General features: G+C 56.4%; 1 protein-coding gene across 50 annotated transcripts in view; it reads right to left on the reverse strand.

The window, feature by feature from the left end:
- The window catches only part of NCOR2 (nuclear receptor corepressor 2), a 244,179-nt gene extending 226,488 nt beyond the window's left edge, over window positions 1-17,691 (reverse strand). For 46 of the 50 annotated variants that reach the window (XM_063785249.1, XM_063785265.1, XM_063785262.1 and 43 more), the window contains exon 1: window positions 17,387-17,520. The gene's annotated coding sequence lies outside the window, so the exon portion shown is untranslated. Of the gene's footprint in view, window positions 1-17,386 lie in introns of all 50 variants that reach the window. The other 4 variants (XM_024348140.3, XM_024348138.3, XM_016924593.4 and 1 more) reach the window with 2 other exon arrangements.
- Between the last annotated feature and the right edge of the window lie 421 nt (window positions 17,692-18,112).

Raw genomic sequence — 18,112 nt, forward strand, 5'->3', positions numbered from 1 at the left:
AAAATCTACATGCTGGGCGCAAGCTCCGAGGAAAACTCCTTCGCAGGACCTCTCTCCCCTCCTGAGGTCCCTCTCTAAGATCCTGTATCGCACGGGTCTGGCGGGAGTGACTGTGACCCCCAGAGGACAGCAGGCAATGTCTGGAGGCATTTCTGGCGGTAGCAAAGGGGGCTGAGGTGCTACTGGGGTCTGGTGGGTGGAAGCAGGGGTGCTGCTAAGCATCCCGCAGTGCCCAGAGCAGCCCCTGCAACAGAGAATGACCCAGCCCCCCAAAACCCGAACAGTGCCCAGGCTGAGAACCCTGCCGTTCTTACCAAATGCATGAGAGCGTCAGTTGGGCACCTACTGTGTGCAGGGCCTCCCTGCAGGACACATTCAAGACGACGAGGTCACGGGGCTCAGAGAGGCAAGGCTTCCTGCCCCACCTAATGGAAGGAAGGCAGAGGCGGGACCTGAACCCAGGTCCCACTGACTCACAGCCCCACCCCAGCTGCCAAATACCTGCCCCATCCTTCAGGAGTCTAACCTACTGGGTCTAGAGTGGGGGCTCCACAATCTGTATATTTCATAGCTCCTTCCCCCAGCAGCCACTGACAGGGGGAGGATGGTGAACGGGGGGGGGGGGGGGGGGAGGACAGCTCTGTTCCTTTTCATCAGAAACTACATTGGCCAAGAGGCTGGCAGTCTCTCTCTGGGGGGTAGGAACGTGGTTGTATTTTTTATGTGCAAGCTTTTCCTTCCTGATTTTCCAGCTTATAGAGAACACATTTGTTCTGCTTCCAAAAACCAAAAACAGTCTTTTATGTAAAGCAGCTGCCAAACCACATGCCCAGCCTGGCCCTGGGTGGCTCCACTAGGACCTGGCAGGGGGGCCCACACCTCCATGGAGAGAGGGCTGACCCAGCAAAGCCCCCGTGGAGCACCCCTGGCATCACCAGGAGAAGCCCAGAGCTGGCAAATCCACTGGCCACAGCACCCGGGCACCCAGAGGTGCTCTCTAGAAAGTCCCCGGCAGCCCCTTCCCATGGCAAGCACCAAGTAGCTTTCTCCAGGAAACACACCAAGCTCATGTCACATCCCCATGACAAAATACTACAAGAAGTTAAAATTAGCCAACTGGATCAAAGCTGGTTTGCACCAGCACATGGTGAAAACCTGTAATCATACAGATAAAAATAATGATAGCTAATGCCACGGTTCTGGATGCTGTGTCTATTACCCTTCTAATTCTCAAAACAACCCTAGAAGGTGAGGACTGCTTAGGTCCTCATTTTACATATTAGGAAACTGAGGCAGAGTCATGTGATAAGGTGCATGAGAACACAGTGTCTGGAACCACTCAGATCTGCCGCTTGTCTAGCCGAGAAAACGACTGCACTGAATTATATACAAAGCTGTCAATACTCGACCACTTTTGACCTACAAAACTAGCAGTCATACGGCTCCCCCAGTAGCAAACAGGAGAGCAGCGCGCACAGATCCACGTGTCCACAGACAAGGCAGGTTCCCAGGCCGTGCAGCGATACACAGAGGCTCGTGGAAAAGCCCAGGCCCCAGTGAGAGGCGGTGGCCTCCAGGAAGGGGGCTCCCATGACTTGAAAGTCACCTGTCATTTTTTTCTCTTTTAACAAAAGCCACCTTAGCTTACAGCCCCGAGTTTGGTGTCCTGGGCTAAGGCTCGGCCGGCCTGGTCTCCCTCTCTCCTCTCTCCCCTGGCCGCCTCTTTGCCCCCAAGACCCCACATAGTCTGTGACAAGCCAGTGGTCCTCCTCGGGGTCTGGGACCTGGAGTCTCTTCCAGCAGCCCAGGAGAACCTCTCCCCACTAAGGATTGAGTTTCACTTAATTGTAGGCTTCAGGTTTCTGCATGCAGGCCCAGAGGCCTGGGGGCAGGAGGCGCGGGCCGTTTTCTTCCTCTTTTTAATAAGCTGGAAGGCAGCAGCATGTGCCCTGCTGTTCTGAGAATCCGGAACACCCGCCCCTTGGGAAAGGCCGCCGCTCCAAGAGCCCACATGGGAGACCCAGCCGGGAGAAATCAACTGTGGCTTGTCATGGGACATGCTGGGGACTTATTTTTTTTCTGGTCAACCATTGGGACCAGGTACTCCAACTGGATTTAAGGGATTAAAAAAAAAGAAAAAGTAAAAAGGGGCTGGGTGCAGTGGCTCACACCTGTAACCACAGCACTCTGGGAGGCCAAGGCAGGAGGATCTCCTGAGCTCAGGAGTTCAAGACCAGCCCGGGCAACATAATGACACCTCATCTCTACTAAAAATCAAAACAATTAGCAGAGCATGGTGACATGTGCCTGTAGTCCCAGCTACTCAGGAGGCTGAGATGGGAGGATTGCTTGAGCCTGGGAGGTCGAGGCTGCAGTGAGCTGCGAATGGAGCTGGACTCCAGCTTGGGCAACAGAGCAAGACCCTGTCTCAAAAAAAAACCACTAAAGAAGAGAAAAGAATAAAGAAAGCACAAATGTCTCTCTGCCTCTGTGTGTTTCTTTTACATTTTGCTTTTCACTAGCACAGCCCTTTACCGTTTGCAGGTTTCTCTCTTCACTCTGTGCTCTTCAGCCACAGCCCCCAGGTCAAGGTCAAGAAACTGAGGGGTCACTTAATTCCAAGGTCACCAATGGTAGGAACGCAGCCATTGTCTCCATGACCACATCACCCACGGCCCTGTTCCCGGTTGCTGGTTCACAGGGAAATCACAGGCTCTGTGGGGGCAGCAAGCATCCTCTGTAACGATGACCACAAATTCGGTGACTTAAAACAGCACAAGTTTTTTGGGGGGGTTAGGAGGTTTTTTGGTTTTTTGAGACAGGGTCTCACTTGGTCACCCGGGCTGGAGTGCAGTGGCATGATCACAGCTCACTGCAGCCTCCAACTCCAGAGCTCAAGTGACCCTCCCATCTCAGTCCCCTGATTAGCTGGGACCACAGGTACCATGCCCAGCTAGTTTTCTGTGTTTTTTATAGAGACAGGGGGTCCCACTGTGTTCCCCAGGCTGGTCTTGAACTCCTGGCCTCAAGCGATCCTCCCACCTCGGCCTCACAAAGCGCTGGGGATTACAGGCGTGAGCCACCGTGCCCAGCCAGCATAAGTTTATTACCTTACAGTTTTGGAGATCCAAGGTCTGAAATGGATCTAACAGAGCTAAATTCAAGGTGTCGGCAGGCTGCATCCAGTCTGGAGACTCTAGGGGAGAACCTGTCCATCACCCTTTATGGCTTCTAGCGGCTGCCTGCACTCCTTGGCTAATGGCCCCTTCTCCAACCTCAAAGCCAGCAACGCAGCATCTTCAAATCTCTCTGACCTCCTGCCTCCTTCTTATAAAGACCACTGTGATTATATCGAGCCCGGGCAGATAATCTAGGATAATCTCCCAACTCAAGGTCAGCTGGTTAGCAGCCTTAATTCCATCTGCCACCTTAAATCCCCTTTGCAGCATAAAATAATATATTCACAGCTTCTGGGAATTAGGACATCATGCGGGGGACCATTACTCAGCTTAACACAGGCTTCAAAAACAAAAATCTTTAGGCCTCTAGGGAACTCCCAAGGCCCCATCCCACAGATTCTGAACTCCCAACAGGCGATTCCCCAGGGTCCACGTGCCTCAGTCTCTCCACTGCTACACAGCATGGGTGAGCATGACCAGTGCCAGCACCTGTACGTGAATACACGTCCCCAGCAGTGCAGAGTCCAGCATCTGATGAAAACGTGATCAGACAGAGCCCTGTGGACTAACACTAGAGACTTCCCTCTCTAGATTAACAACAAAGAACTTATCAATACTTTTGAGCAACGTTTTTTTTCTGACCAGTCACAAATGGCCCGATCGTACAGCCCATGCTCTAGTAAGATCCATAAGAAATCCCCCCACTGCTGAAACCTACGCTTCCTCACGTCCCTGCATGCCAGGTTGCAGAAGGCTTTGCAGGGTACAGCTGAGCTGCTGCGGGGCACCCACGGGAGGAGACGTCCAAGAGCCCGAGCTGCATGCGCCCCCACTCCGCAGCTGGTGTCCCTCAAAATGGGGAGTGGGGGAGCTGGGGAACCAGAGGCCACCCAAAGCTGCTCAGGATGTCCTTGGCATGGTCAGCACCCTCCCCCGCAGCTCCTGGTGACTACGCTCTCACAAACCCCCACTCAGGAGCCAGGGCCCCGGGGCAGGCCAAAAAGGAACAGGGTGAGCCCTGCCCCATAAGCACATAATGGCGTGAGCAGCGTGAACCCTCCTGATGCTTAAAGATGACCGAGGGCACAACAAAACGCCTTCCTTGCTTCAAAGCCCTTTTGCGTCTCTTTCCTACCAGAGGTGCCGCGAGGTGGCATCACTCCCATTTCACAGGTCCCAGAGACGCTGTGCAAAAAATCACATAGCAATCCGGCAGTGGGGATGGGTGTCCAAGGCCCCGTGCCCTCCCCATGGCCCACCTCCCAGTCTGGGGCCCTCCAGGCAGTTCCGCATCGTCATGGCCCTCCAGCATCCCACCACCCAGCTGGGCATCCAGACAGGGAATATCTCCTCTGGGAAGCTCCCCTCCCCAGGTTCCCTCGGTGCCCCCTCCCACTCAACTCCCCTCTCTCCAAGGCAAAAGCCAGGCGCCCCCTTCTCAATGTCAAACCTCATGCTGCGCCCTCCACACCTCCAAGCACCCAAAGGCACTCCTTACAGCACCGCGAGCACAGAGGCGGCCTGGACCCACGGACGGGGGCTGTGACACAGAGAGGGCAGCGAGAGCCTGAAGGTCACACAGCAAACCAGAGAGCACACACCCGATGCGCAGCACGCTTCCACCACCACGTTCCCACTGAGGGCCGCACAGTTCCGGGAGGTGCCGCTGCGGCAAGGGGGCAGCGCCCAGGGCCCAGGTGCCGGGAGATGCAGCTTCCTGCCCGCCGCTACAGCTGCTATTTATAGCTGAGCAGGGAGAAGCCAAGACAGACAGGGTCAGCTTCCTGCACAGCAGAGCTGGCCGCAGCCTGGGAGCCTTCGAGGGTGACCCAGAGGGGAATGGGCTGGGTCAGGGCAGAGACGTGGGCTTTGATGTCCAGGATTGGGCACGTGGTGGACCCAGGACTGTCCCTGGTCACTCCTGAGGACCACAGTCCAGGGGAAAGGGATGAAAGCACACAATGGGCCCTGCCCATGACAGCTGCCCACCAAGCAAGGAGCTTAGGAGCTGTGTGTCCTGAGCCAATGATATCACCACTCTGTGCCTCAGTGTCCCCATCTGTAAACAGGGAAACTAATAGTTCTGGCCACACCGGGTTATTGTGAAGCTTAGATGAGCTAACCCATGTGGTGCCAAGCGAGCTTGCCTGCATCCTACCAGCTCAGGGCCCTCTCTGGAGCACCCTCACCTCTGCCCCTCCCTGCTCAGACACCAGACAGCAATGCTGGGGCAGGGGGCACCCCTGCACCAGGACACCTGCAGAAGCAGCTCTCCCTACTATACCCTCCAGTGTGTGCACAGCTCACAAAGCCCAGGGAACCCGAGCAAGTGGCAGGCACGGGGGCATCCCGACCCAGCCCCAGGGCACAGACAGCTGTGACAATGTCCACAGGATGTATACATGCACGGGTGTCATCGCCACAGCAGTCCCCCCAGGCGTCCACTCCCCTACGCACCAGGGACTGCAGTTACCCCCATTCTACAGATGCGGAAACGAGCACAAAGTGACAGAAACAACTCTGCTGAAGAAACGCAGAGGGGCCCCCCACCGTTCCCAGAGTTCACCAGGGTCTCCTATCTTGCCAAACAGCAGACAAGTCTTGCTGGCCCCGGGAATCCGCCCAGAAAGCTGCAGTGGGTTTGGACCCCCCAGAACTTGGTTCCTTGGGGAGAGGAGCAAGGGCCAGGAAGGATCCGTCTCGGGCCACCCATCCATGGGAACTCGGGTTTAAAGTCCCTCACCGGTCCCTGGGGTCGCCTGGTTGTGATGCCCCAACTTCCTACAAAAATTGGCAAAGGGAACACCCACACGGCAAAGTGAAAACAGTAAGCACTGGCCCAGCCCACATGGAAAGCTTCTCTGTGCTCCCAGCGTCAGGCAATAAGCACCTTCACGTAGGACCTCCCATAACGCTCAAGACAACCTCGAGAGACGAGGAATCTGATTATGCCCATTTTATAGATGGTGAAATGGAGGCGGGAAGGCTGAATTAGGCAAAACGTGGTTCTCCCACACCCTGGCCACTCTGGGCCTCTCTGTGGGCTTATGTTCACCTGTGGAGCTCAGAGGCCAAGCTCAGTGCTAGCAAGGGATGGTCACGGCCACCAAGGGAGGGACAGAGAGGGAATGGCCACAGGCTCAGTGACCTGGAGGCTCTGCGGGAGCAGGAGGGGGCCACAGGTGAGGGAGGGTACAGGTGTCAGGCACAGGGATGGATGGACAACCTGGGACTCCCAACGGGCACCAGGGCACGAGGCAAGGCCATGCCCAGCCAGAGCCCAACACTCAACACATCTACGAGGCACCCACGGTGTGCCCAGCACTGCTCTAGAACCTGGGACACAGACAGACGTCTCCACCCTTGTGGAACGTCCATTCTCGCGGGGATGACAGACAACAGCAAGATGACAAACGTGTGAAACCATCATCTATCAGAAGGTGGCACACTGGGAAACAACCGAGGGAGGGAGGGGAGAGGGTGCAATTTTCAATATGAAAATATCAGGCCAGGCGTGGTGGCTCACACCTGTAATCCCAGCACTTTGGGAGGCCGAGGCAGGTGGATCACCTGAGGTCAGGAGTTTGAGACCAGCCTGGCCAACATGGCAAAACCCCATCTCTACTAATAATACAAAAATTAGCCATGTGCGCCTATAGTCCCAGTTACTGAGGAGGCTGAGGCAGGAGAATCGCTTTAACTCAGGAGGCAGAGGTTGCAGTGCATGGAGATCACGCCACTGTACTTCCAGCCTGGGCAACAGAGCAAGACTCTTTGTCTCAAAAAAAAAAAAAAAAAAAAAAAATCCGAGAAAAATGGCAAAGGAATGAGACGAGGCCTGCGGATACCAGGGAAGAGTGCTCCAGCAGGGTGAGTGCAAAGGCCCCGTGGCGGAAGCTGCCTGGTGCATTTCAGGAGAAACAGTGAGGCTGGTGTGGCTGAGACAGAGCGGGCAAGGGGAGCAGGTCGCAGAGGACGGCCCACGCCGGGGCAGAGGGTAGAGCCTCACAGCCCAGGTAGGGAATCAGCTTTCGGAGCAGCAGCGGGACTGTCCTGCCCTGGGTTTTACAGGCCTCCCCCTGGCTGCCACGTGGGGGATGGGTCTCAGGGTGACCAGTGAAGAGCCAGCTGTGATGGGAGCTGTGTTCCCTTCCTAGAACTGCTGTAAACAAAGCTCCACACGCCGGGGACTTAAAACAACCCACTGTTACTTTGTCACAGTTCGGGAGGCCAGAGGTTCAAAATCAAGGTGTTGGCAGGGGTGGTTCCTTCTGGAGGCTCTGCAGGGGGGTCTGTCCTGAGCCTTCCTCCCAGCAGTCCCTGGCACTTCTTGGCTTCCAGCCACATCGCTCCAGCCTCTGCCTCCATTATCGCACGGCCTTCTCCTCTGTGTCTTTTTGTCCTCTTATAAGGACACGGGCCACTGGATTTAGGGCCCACCCTGCTCCGGGATGACTCTTCTTAATTAAACGCATCCACAAAGACCTTGTTTCCAAGTAAGGTCACAGCCTGAGGTTCCAGGAGGGACGTGAATGGGTGGGAAGGTGGCACAGGCACCGTCCAACAACATGCAGCAGCCTAGGCCAGGGGACGATAGTGGCAGAGGATGCGAAAATAAAAATATCCAGGAGGGTGGCAGATTGCGTGGGTGGGCGGGATGGCAGGTTAAAGCAGGTGTCTCCCAACTTCTCCCGCTTGCCTTCCTCCCCTGGTTTACCCAGCAGTGGGCATCACCCAGGAGCCACCACCACACAGAATTCCTCGCAAATCCTGACCCTGTGGACCTGGCCAAGCCCCCAGGACCCAGGAAAGGCCCCCTGACTCCTGCCAGGCTCCAGAGGGCGACATCCCCTGCAGGCCCCCATGCTGACAGGCCTGGCCCAGCCTAGGGAAAAGCCCAGGCCAGGGCCTGGAGCTGCATCCGGCCCCAACCCCACCCGGCAGGCTCTCCTCTTTAGCTTCAGGAGCAGGGCTGGCACCAGGCAGGTTCCCATGGTCACCGAGACACTATAGCCACACTGGGGCCCATGCTCCCTGATGGTCTCAGCAGGTACCGCAGAGTTCAATGTGAGGACAAACAGAGTCTGGGCTTCTGGGACTAATGACTTAAGAGCATCCCCAGACAGATCCCCTGGGTCACAAAGAAAAATCAACTCTCCCACCCACCCCGCCTCCAGACCTGGCCCAAGGTCTCCCCAGCCCCACCACAGAATTGTGGGGAGTGGGCCAAGGGGAAGCCACAGGTGGGCAGATGGGGGGCGTACAGGCCTCCTTGGCAGTAAGAAGGATTCTGATTTTTGTTCAAGAAATGGTGGGAAGCCCTGCAGGCTGATGAGGTCAAGTCACTCTAGCTGCTGTGGCTCCACTGGGCTGCCTGCAGAGAGGGGATGGTGGGTACAGGATGACAGCCAGAGAGCAGGCAGGAGGCGGCTGCAGTCCCAGGTGGGCTGTCGAGAGGTGGCTGGGACCATGTCTCTCATTCCAGAAGGACACCCAGAACAGGGGCCTGGGGAATGCGGGGGTCAATGGTCCACTTTTGCATAGGTGGGATCCAAGGTCCCTTTGGGACATCCCTGAGCAATGGCAAGGAGACTGCTGGGTCCACCTCCCTGACCCTGGGGTCAGTGCCGTGGGCCCACGAGTCACAGTCAGGAGGGAGAGGGGCTACGACAAGGTCTGCAGGGACAATTGCACCCCAACGGGCCCCTGAATGCCCTTCACTTCACAGCCTGTGAGCCACGTGTCACTCATCACCCCATTTCACCACCAGGCAAACTGAGGAACTCCGCGTGGAGCCTTTATTATTGCCCAAGGCCATGTCACTCAGACCTGTGGGTCCCCCCAGATCCACTCATCAGCCCTAAAATGCAAATATAGGCCACGGAAAACCAAGTGAACCCTGGCAGACAAGAGGCGGAGAGGGCCTCCGGACCCCAGAAAAGACTGACCCCCAGGAGCCACCCGGCCTGCAGGCACATACGCACAGACACATGCAGGCCAGTGGTGACTGGTCACCCGGGTCTGGTCCAATTCCACCTCCAACAGCCCACCCTTTGACTTACCTTTCCCCCCACTTCCTTTCCAGATGCAAAGAAAGGCCAGCAGGAGAAGCGGGGGACCTGAAGCATCAGCCACAAGTCCAGGTTGGAACCAGATGGCCCAGAGGTCCCTTGGCTTCAGACGCACTTGCAATATTGCCTCCAAAACAATCCCGATGTCTCCGGGTACCACAGTGCTGAGCCCCCCACCTCCAGGGCATTCCCTCAGGCCAAGCAGTTCTCGAGGGCCCCATCCGGTTCTCAAATGGGACATCTTTCACCATCCAAGTCACTCACTGTCATCTTCCCAAGTCGGACCCCAAAACCGTGCTCAGTTCTCACCCAGGGTCTGACCTTGGTTAAGACACTCCACAGGGCCAGCCTTTGGTTTCCTCCTATGGAATGCTGGTGCAGGGGATGGTGCATGAAAGCATCTTGCAGCAAGCAAGTGTTTTCCTTTGCTTGGCTCCTGCCTGATCCATTCTGCCCCTCAAGAACTGAGACAACTCTCAGGAATGTGTACGGTAAGATAAAAATCAGAGAGCAAGCTCAGGGCAAAGGGAAAAAAAATGAGAGACAAACAAATCCAAAATCAGGATGAAGTAGATAAAGCCAAAACATAAACCAGTGATTGCAGAAAGCAGGCTGCAAAATTTGGCTCTGAGCTTCCTAGTAGCCAAAGCAAAGAGGGAAACAAGATGGATTACGGCTTTGGAAAATTGTGAAAACGATGCAGTGCCACAGAGTAGGTGCTACAGCAACTATATACCACTCTAAAGTCATCAATTAAGAGGCCAAAAAATTGTGCCAAAAATCAGGCCAAGTGCTTGCTGCCTTAACCATCCCCTCTTTCCTACTGCATTCTACAACAGCAAATTATAACCATGAGCATCAGCGTAACTCAGCAAGAACAGGAGCCCAGGCTAGAAGGAGGGGTTTTAGGGCCTACCTGGAATGACCTTCAAACTCACACCCCTCTCTGGGCCGCAGTTTCCTCAACAGGGAAACCATGCAAGGCTACACTGAGGTTCAAAACAGTGAGGTAGTATATTAGGGATCAGCAAATATCTTCTGTAAAGGGCCAGAGAGTAAATATTTTAGGCTCTGTAGGCCTTCCAGCCTCTGTCACAACTACTCAACTTTGCAAACGCTGTACCCAAAAGCAGCCACAGACAACATGTAAATGAGTGAGCGTGGCTGCATTCCAACAAAACTTTATTTATGGACACCGAAATTTGCATTTCATATGATTTCACATGTCATAAAATATTATTCTTCTTTCGATTTTTTCAACCATTAAAAAATGGAGAAACCATTCTCAGCTTGTGCACCATACAGAAACAGGTGGTGGGCTGGCCGGATTTGGCCCAAGGGCCATAGTTTGCCAACTCTTGCTTTCTACGTTCCACAGTCGGCTCCGAAACATATTATCACGTAGGATGTGACTATGACGGCGAAAATCAAACCTGAATATATGGCGTGATACCACTTGCATGTTTGTTTTTAAAGGGAACGCACACATACAGTCCATTTAAGGCCGACATATGCCAAGAGCATCTCGGAGGAAACTCAGGCGCGGGAAGCTGTGACTGCCTCGGGGAACAGAAACTGGGAGGCCAGGAACCGAGGGAGACTTTTACGCAATGTGTTAATTTTCTTTTTTACAAGTCAATGCATTTTCTTTCATTTAAAAAATAAGCTTTTATAAAGCCCAAAGCAACTGGCAGAGTTTTGAATGCATTACTTTTTGTTTTTCTACATTCTCCCCAAGAAGTATAAAAAGCAACATTATCCCCAAAAATGTTCATCAAAGAAGTCCATGATGTATTAAGTCATATCATAACAAAATAAGTATGATCCCACTTAGAGAAAGCAGATAGGTGTCTTCTGCAGGTATCTGCTTGTGCAGACAGATACCAACAAGGGTGCTAACCTAGGATTCCTCCGGGTCCGGCTGGGTCAGCCCCCATGAACCTGCACAAAGGTTTTTCCACATGAGCTCAGCCCCAGGAGGTAAGAACTGCCCACACTTCGCAGGGACCTGGAGCTGTCTCCTGCTCCAGGAGAAGTGACAGCTAAGGAAGGATGTGGGAAGACGGCTCCGTATAGTAGGAGTCACTATGGCTGCACTGCCCCGTAGGGTCAGTGGCCACCAGCCACAAGTGGCTACTCAAATTTATTAAAAGTAAAAACTAAAATTTCATCCCCCGGTTGTGGCACTGGCCTCACTTCAAGCCGTGACTGCCTTGGGGAACAGAAACCAGGAGGGCCAGAATGGAAGGAGACTCCCCCAACAGCTTTGGGCAGTTTTAAAACCCAATGCCCCACGTGGCTCTTGGTTATGGTACTAGCATATCTAGAACATTCTCACCACTGCAGAAAGTTCTATTGGACAGCGCTACCCCAGAGGCTGGTGGGAGAGGAAGTCGGGGAAGAGAGAGTGAGATGTGGGAAGAGGAGGGAGACAGACGGCAGGGAGAACGGACCAGCCCAGAGAGCACACCAGGCTAGGTTTGGGAAAAAGGACCGCTGAAAGGGGAAGACCCTCCAGGATGGCACCACGCAGAGAAAACACGCATGAAAAGGGAAAAAAATCAGGCCAGACGCAGTGGCTCACGCCTAGAATCACAGTGCTTTGGGAGGCTGAGGCGGGAGGATCACTTGAGCCCAGGAGTTCAAGAGCAGCCTGGGCAACATAGAGAGACTCCATCTCTACAAAAAATTTTAAAATTAGCCAGTCATGGTGGTGTACACCTGTCGTCTCAGCTATTTGGGAGGCTGAGGCGGGAGGTTAATTTGAGCCCAGGAGTTCATGGCTGTAATGAGCTGTGATGGTACCACTGCACTCCAGCCTTGGTGACAGAGCAAGACCCTACCTCAGAAAAAAAGTTGGGGTGCAGGTGGGGCATTGGGGAAGGAATCAGATACCAAGAGCCCAGGCCCTGCTCCGAAACACAGAATATGACTTCATCACCCAACCCTGTGCCGTCGGGTTAAGTAGCCATTAGCCACAGCCACAGGTGGCTGTTTAAATTTAAGTAAATTAAAATTAAATAAAATGACCAGTTCAGCTGCTCAGTGGCAGGGACCCACTTTTCAAGTGCTCCCGAGTGACAGGCACCTAGTGGCTAAGGCACGGGACAGCGCAGCCCCATCATCTCCCATCACCGTAGGAGTTCCCAGACAGCCCGTCTCAGGCTACCCTCTAAGGCGGGCATTATTTTCTTTCCCTCCCTTTTAAGAATCAAGAAACCAAGGCCAGAAGGTCAGAGGCTTCACTCAAGTTCTTAACAAATGGAAGCACGATTCAAACCCTGCTCCTTTTTTCAGAAACCAGGAGCAGAGGGGAAGCTCAGCCCTCCCCCAGGGGGCCTCCCCCACCCCGTCCTCCCCACAGCCTTCGCCCACTCTCCGGGCTGCCCATGACCTCCAAGCACTCCAAGTGCCTGACAGACACTAAGTGATTAAAGACTAATGGAAAACCTCAACCGTCAAGGGCAGAGGGAGGGAGCTGAGCACATTTGTGAAACACCAACGACCAACGGGAAAGGAGCCCACCGTCTCCAAAGGGCAACAAGCCAAAGCCTGGGGCTCTGGAAAAGAGACGGGTCCATTAGAGGATCTTTCCCAGCAGCTTTTAAGAGGGAGGAATGGTTGATATCCGAGCAGCCTGTAGGTGAGGACCCGGGTTTACACAAGGAATTCTATAACGAAGTCTTTGCTCTCCAACAGGATAAGCCAAAATGGAAACTGCAGCTCCTGTGTGTCGCAGGACACACAGGAGCTCATTATATCTCACAACCATAAAGTCAGAAGCAGCAGCAGCACCCCCATTTTAGAGATGAGCAAACTGAGGCTCACAATAGGTAAGTAACTCATTCACAGCTTGAAGCTGCAGAGCTGAACAGCAAACCCAATATTCATGCCCTTTGCCCCTAAAGGCTCTCCAGTATGGCACAGGTGGCCGGCAATGTGCCCATTTTGCAGATGAGGGCACCCAAACCCTGAGAGCAAGGGGCACTCACTTGGGCCCACTGCTTGTAAATGGCCAAGCTGGAACTTCCAATGCTAAATCGGCGGCTCTCTTGGGGATGGCAGATGAAACACTCCCAGATTGTCCTCTAATATCTGGTTAGGACAATTCTTTCTAGATTTATAAACCAAAAGCTCCTTCCTCAAGGCTAGCTGGAGCCAAGTGGGCAGGGCAGTGTGGAAGTGTCCAGGCTCAGAAGCCTCACTCCGCTCCAAAATAGACATGATAATAACAATGATGCTAAGTTCATTCATCATAAGCACAGGTCCCTCCGCTGTGCAACCTCAGGCGAGCCTGGACCTGTGCCCTCATCTGTAAAATGGGAATGAAGCCGCCATCTGCCCCAGGGCCTCACTGAGCAGAAGCCCTCCGGCTACACAGTACCCGAGGGCAACACGCCCAGCCTATGGGCACTCCAGGCCACAGAACTCTGCCGCTGCAGCTTTCTGGAGCACCATGCTAAATAATTCAAAACCATGTTTTCATTTCAAAACAAACACAGCAGTGTCGCCAAGGCGAATGCCAAATTTGCATGAATGTTTAAGATAAAATGAGACCTCAAAGAAATGCCAGGCCCTATCCTTCTCCCCAAACCCTGGGGAGAATGAGTTCTCAGTCTCCTGCCCCACCTGGGGCAAAGATCCGTAGGTGCTGCTCAAAGAAGAAACATCATTTCTTTCTTCATATCCTCTATGGCAGCTTTGCAAAGCAGGTCTGCAGTAAATGCCTGCTGCACTAACATGACCGTGAATAATCCCAGGTCTTAATTCGTAGTTCCACATCCAAGCTGTGTGACCTTGGGCAAGTTACTTAACCTCTCTGTGCCTCAAGTTCACCATCTATAAAATAAGATAATAAAAGCACCAACTCATAGAGGCGTTATGAAGAGTAAACAAGCAGATTTGCGTAGAGCACAGTTCCTGGCACACAGTAGGTGTTGGTTCTTATTACTATTGTATGATCCACAGCCTTTCCCAGCATGGAGGCTGAGAGTTCGCCGGATGGGTTGTAAAGTCAGTTCCCTGGCTCCAAGCTCCCTCAAAAGATGCCCAGCTGGCCTTTCCCAAGCATCACTTCCCTGGGGACCACACGCACCCACCTAGGGACACAGACCTTCTGTCACCCTTGGCCTGGGCCTAAAAAACCTGGCTCTCCCCAGGCAGCAGCCCAAGCTTGGGGCCCTCCTTGCCCCTCCCCTGGGCACCTCAGGCAGGAGTTACCAGCTCCCACCGGCAGTTCCCCAGTCTCAGAAGTGTCACCTGGGGAGGCTGCTGTTTAGCGTTTGAGATGTGAAGAGGAAACAGGGAAGGGAAAACACACACACACAAATAAAAGCTCTCAACCCGCGCCACCCCACCCCCGGCCCACGGTCAGAGGCAGCATTTGTGGGGCTTTTCAGTTCAGACAGCGGCAGGAGGAGGGGCTGAGAGCCTGTCTCCTCTGCCTTAAAATCTCCCTTCCCACAGACAGGACCCCAGGAGAACCCTCCGGCTGGGTTCTGCGTAGGTACCACCCCCGCCTCCCATCTCCGAGTGAAGCACCAACTTCTCCACCCACACTCTCAGATGGGGGTTGGGAACACAGAACTATGAATGCGCCCCCTCTCAGCCAGGGGGAAACGGGGCCAGGCAGCCTCCACAGCCAGCATGAATGGCAGACGCTGGGGGCCAGGACTCCTGGGGCTGCCTTCCAACTCCCTCGGTGGGTGTCTGCGCTGCCAGCGCCCCCTGCCCCCCACCCCCAGGCCCCGAGAACAATCAAGCCGTCCCCAGCCCAGGGCTTCCATGCAGTAAATTCGTGTTTGCAGAGCTCTGGGAAATCTTTAGGAGGTGGCATGAGTATTATTAATTGGGGAAAAAGAACAGATTATGCCAAATAAATCCTTCCCACGTAACCAAACCCTCTCCGAGAGGGGGAGGAGGAGAGCGCAGCCCCAGGAGGGCTCTCCATCCCTTACCAGGGCCTGACAGCCACATTACCATTTACATGGATTTATCAATAGTATTGATCCCCAGCAGCGTAAATAGCTCAGTGGGAAGAGGCCAGGGCTGGGGCCTGCTGCGCTCCCGCCCCCATGTCTGGGCACCGGCACCACAGACTCCCCCGGCACCCGCTGGCGGTGGCAGCAGTGAATTTCCAAGCAGGGACACGGCAGGCGGCTCAGGGAAGCCAGACAGAGCCCGGGATGCCCTGGCAGCCGCGCTGCCGACTCGCCAGTCACCGCTGGCTCCACCCCCCCCCCCCCCCCCTTCATTGCTCTGCTGGGCCTGACTCAGTCTTTGCATCTGTTCAATGGGCGGGGGCACCTGCCCTTCTCCATCCTCTCCGGACAAGCAGAGGGGAGTGGGAAAAGGCCCCCTCCCTCCCCCAGATCCCCCCACTGTCCACCCCCAGGCAAAGGTAAGGTGGCCCCTTTTCACAGGGCTTCCAGACCACGTTGGATTAAAGGCCCAATCTTAGAACCCAGGAATAATAATACCGACACAGTAGTCATAGTAACACATACAAGTACCGAGGGATTCTTATGGCCGGACGGTCAGCTCTCACAACCACTCTGTGAACTCAGTACCATTTTGACCCTCATTTTGCAGATGGGAAACCTGACAGGCACAGAGAAGTTAAGCATCTGTCCAGGGTCACACTGCCAGGAAAGTGGCAAAGGTCAGATTCAAACCCCAGGAGCTGAGGTGCAGAGTGGGCCATCCCACCTCACTGCTGCTTGCCATTTCTCGGCCCCTCCTCAGCACCCCCAAAGAGGCCACCCACGAGGTACACAGCCTGCCCCGGGTCGCCCTCCCGGCGCAGTCTGGCCCGGAGAGCCCCTTATATCAAAGCTGCCGCAGGGACCCAGATCTGGCTGAAAAGGGGCAAAGTCAAGGCCACCGGTAACACATCCCAACGCGCCCAGAACTCCCCCACCCCGCCCACAGGGTCCTCCCCTTATCCCCTCCTCCCCTCTTCCCTCCCTCACACATCCTTCCTCCAAATCTGCAAAAAGGGAAAAATAATAATAATCATAATAAAACCAGTTCTCACCAACGGGGGAGAGGAGGAGGGGGAGGAAGGGAGGAGGCTGAGCCGACAGAACAGATCCGCCCCCGCTGCCTGCACCAGACCCTCGGAGAGCCGGAGCGCGCGACAGGCGGCGGGAGGACACTCGCTTCCAAAAAAATAAACCTACAATGTAAAAATAACGCCGGGCGCCCCACGCTAATTGGGCCCGGGCGACAGCAGCTCCCAGGTACAGCGTGTCTCTCCCTCCCGCCCGCCGTGCCCTCCCGCCCTCGGCTTGCTCCTCCTGCAAGTGTCTGGGGCGGGGAGGGCGTACCCCACGGGTGCCCTCACTCCCCGCAGGCCTCTGAGGAAGCTGCCCTCTAGACAAGGGCCTGGGTCTTCCCAGTCGTGCCCAAGTGGGATCAGCTCTGAATTCCAACTTCGCAAAGTAGTGGCATCCCAAGTATCCGCACAGCCCGGGGGAGGGACTAGGAGGCGGCCCAATGAGACGTCACCAGCCACGGGAGGCAGGCCCAGACACCAGGAACACCGGCCCGCGGGGGAGGGGGACCAGGGGCGACTCTCCCGAGGGACCCCGCCCAGCGCCCCGTGGCCCCACGCCCAGGAGGGACAAGGCTGGCTCTCCCCCTCGGCTGGTGAGAGACCCTCATGCGCCCCTCCACAACAGCCAGGCCAGGGAGCTAGGGGTACCATCTCCAAGGGCTTTCAAACCCGCGCTGCCCGATGGAAAATAAGGCGCAGTGTCGCCCCCCCAGGTCCGGGGCTGCACCGGGGACAAGGGACGCCTGGCGGCCAAGTCCCCAGAGCCGGCGCACACTGTGGGGGGCCGCTCTGTGCATTTCCAGCGCGCCCCCCGCCCACCCCAACGCCACTTCCCTCCTTCCCGCCCCCTCGCTAGGGAGCTGGAGTTCCCCTAAGTTCCCCGGCGCCCCCGAGCACGCGGGCCGCAGTGTCGGCGAGGCGCCTCGCTCCCCAGCAGGCCACCCCCCGAGAGCGCCAACTCGGGAGTGCAGGGGCCCCGCCAACTCCGCCGCGTGCGCCGCCCGATCCTCCCCGGATCCCCCGGAAGCGCGCTCCGCGCCTCCCCCCGCCCTCCGCGGGGACCCTCGGCCCCAACTCACCTCGCGGAGGTGGCAGCGGTGGCGCCCGGGCTTGGGGCGCGCTCGGGCCGCCGGGGCGCTCAGGCAAGTGGCGGTGCCGATCGGGCTGGGGGCGCGCAGCAGGCCCGGCCTGGGGTCGGGACGCGATCCTCCCGCCGCCGCCTCCTAGGGCGCCGGCCCTGGGTCGCCGGCCCGCAAGTTGGCGCGCATCGCGGAGCGCAGGGCGCGGGCGCAGGGCTCGGGCGGGGCGCCGGCGGACGCGGGGCTCCGGTGCGGCCCGGCCTGCCCGCGGCTCCGCGCTCCCCGGCGGCCGCGGCGGCGGTGGCGGCGGCGGCGGCGGCGGCGGCGGGAGGGGGAGGAGGGGGCGGGGCGGGAGCCCGGGAGGCGGTGGCTCGGCCTCCCTGCTCCCGGCTCCCCGCCCGCAGCGACGCGCCCCGGCCCGGCCCCCTCTGGCTCCTTAAAGGGCCCGCGCCGCCTCTCCAGGCCCTGCGCGTCCCCACTCGCGCGCGCACGCCGCCACACACACAGACACGCACGCACACACTTGGGCGCGACGCCGAGTTTCTTTTTGGCAGCTCCCCGAGGAGGAAGGAGGGGGGAAGCGCCTCCCAGCCTTCCCCTCCCTCTTCTCCTGCGGGCCCGGGGGCCCTCCTCCTCCTCTCCAGCCCCAGTACCTCACTGGAATCGCGTTTCAGCTATTAAATTATAACTCTGGAGTGGCCGCTGGATGGGGAGGGGGCGCGCAGG

The sequence above is a fragment of the Pan troglodytes genome, chromosome 10 (assembly GCF_028858775.2).
Source record: "Pan troglodytes isolate AG18354 chromosome 10, NHGRI_mPanTro3-v2.0_pri, whole genome shotgun sequence".
NCBI lineage: Eukaryota > Metazoa > Chordata > Mammalia > Primates > Hominidae > Pan > Pan troglodytes.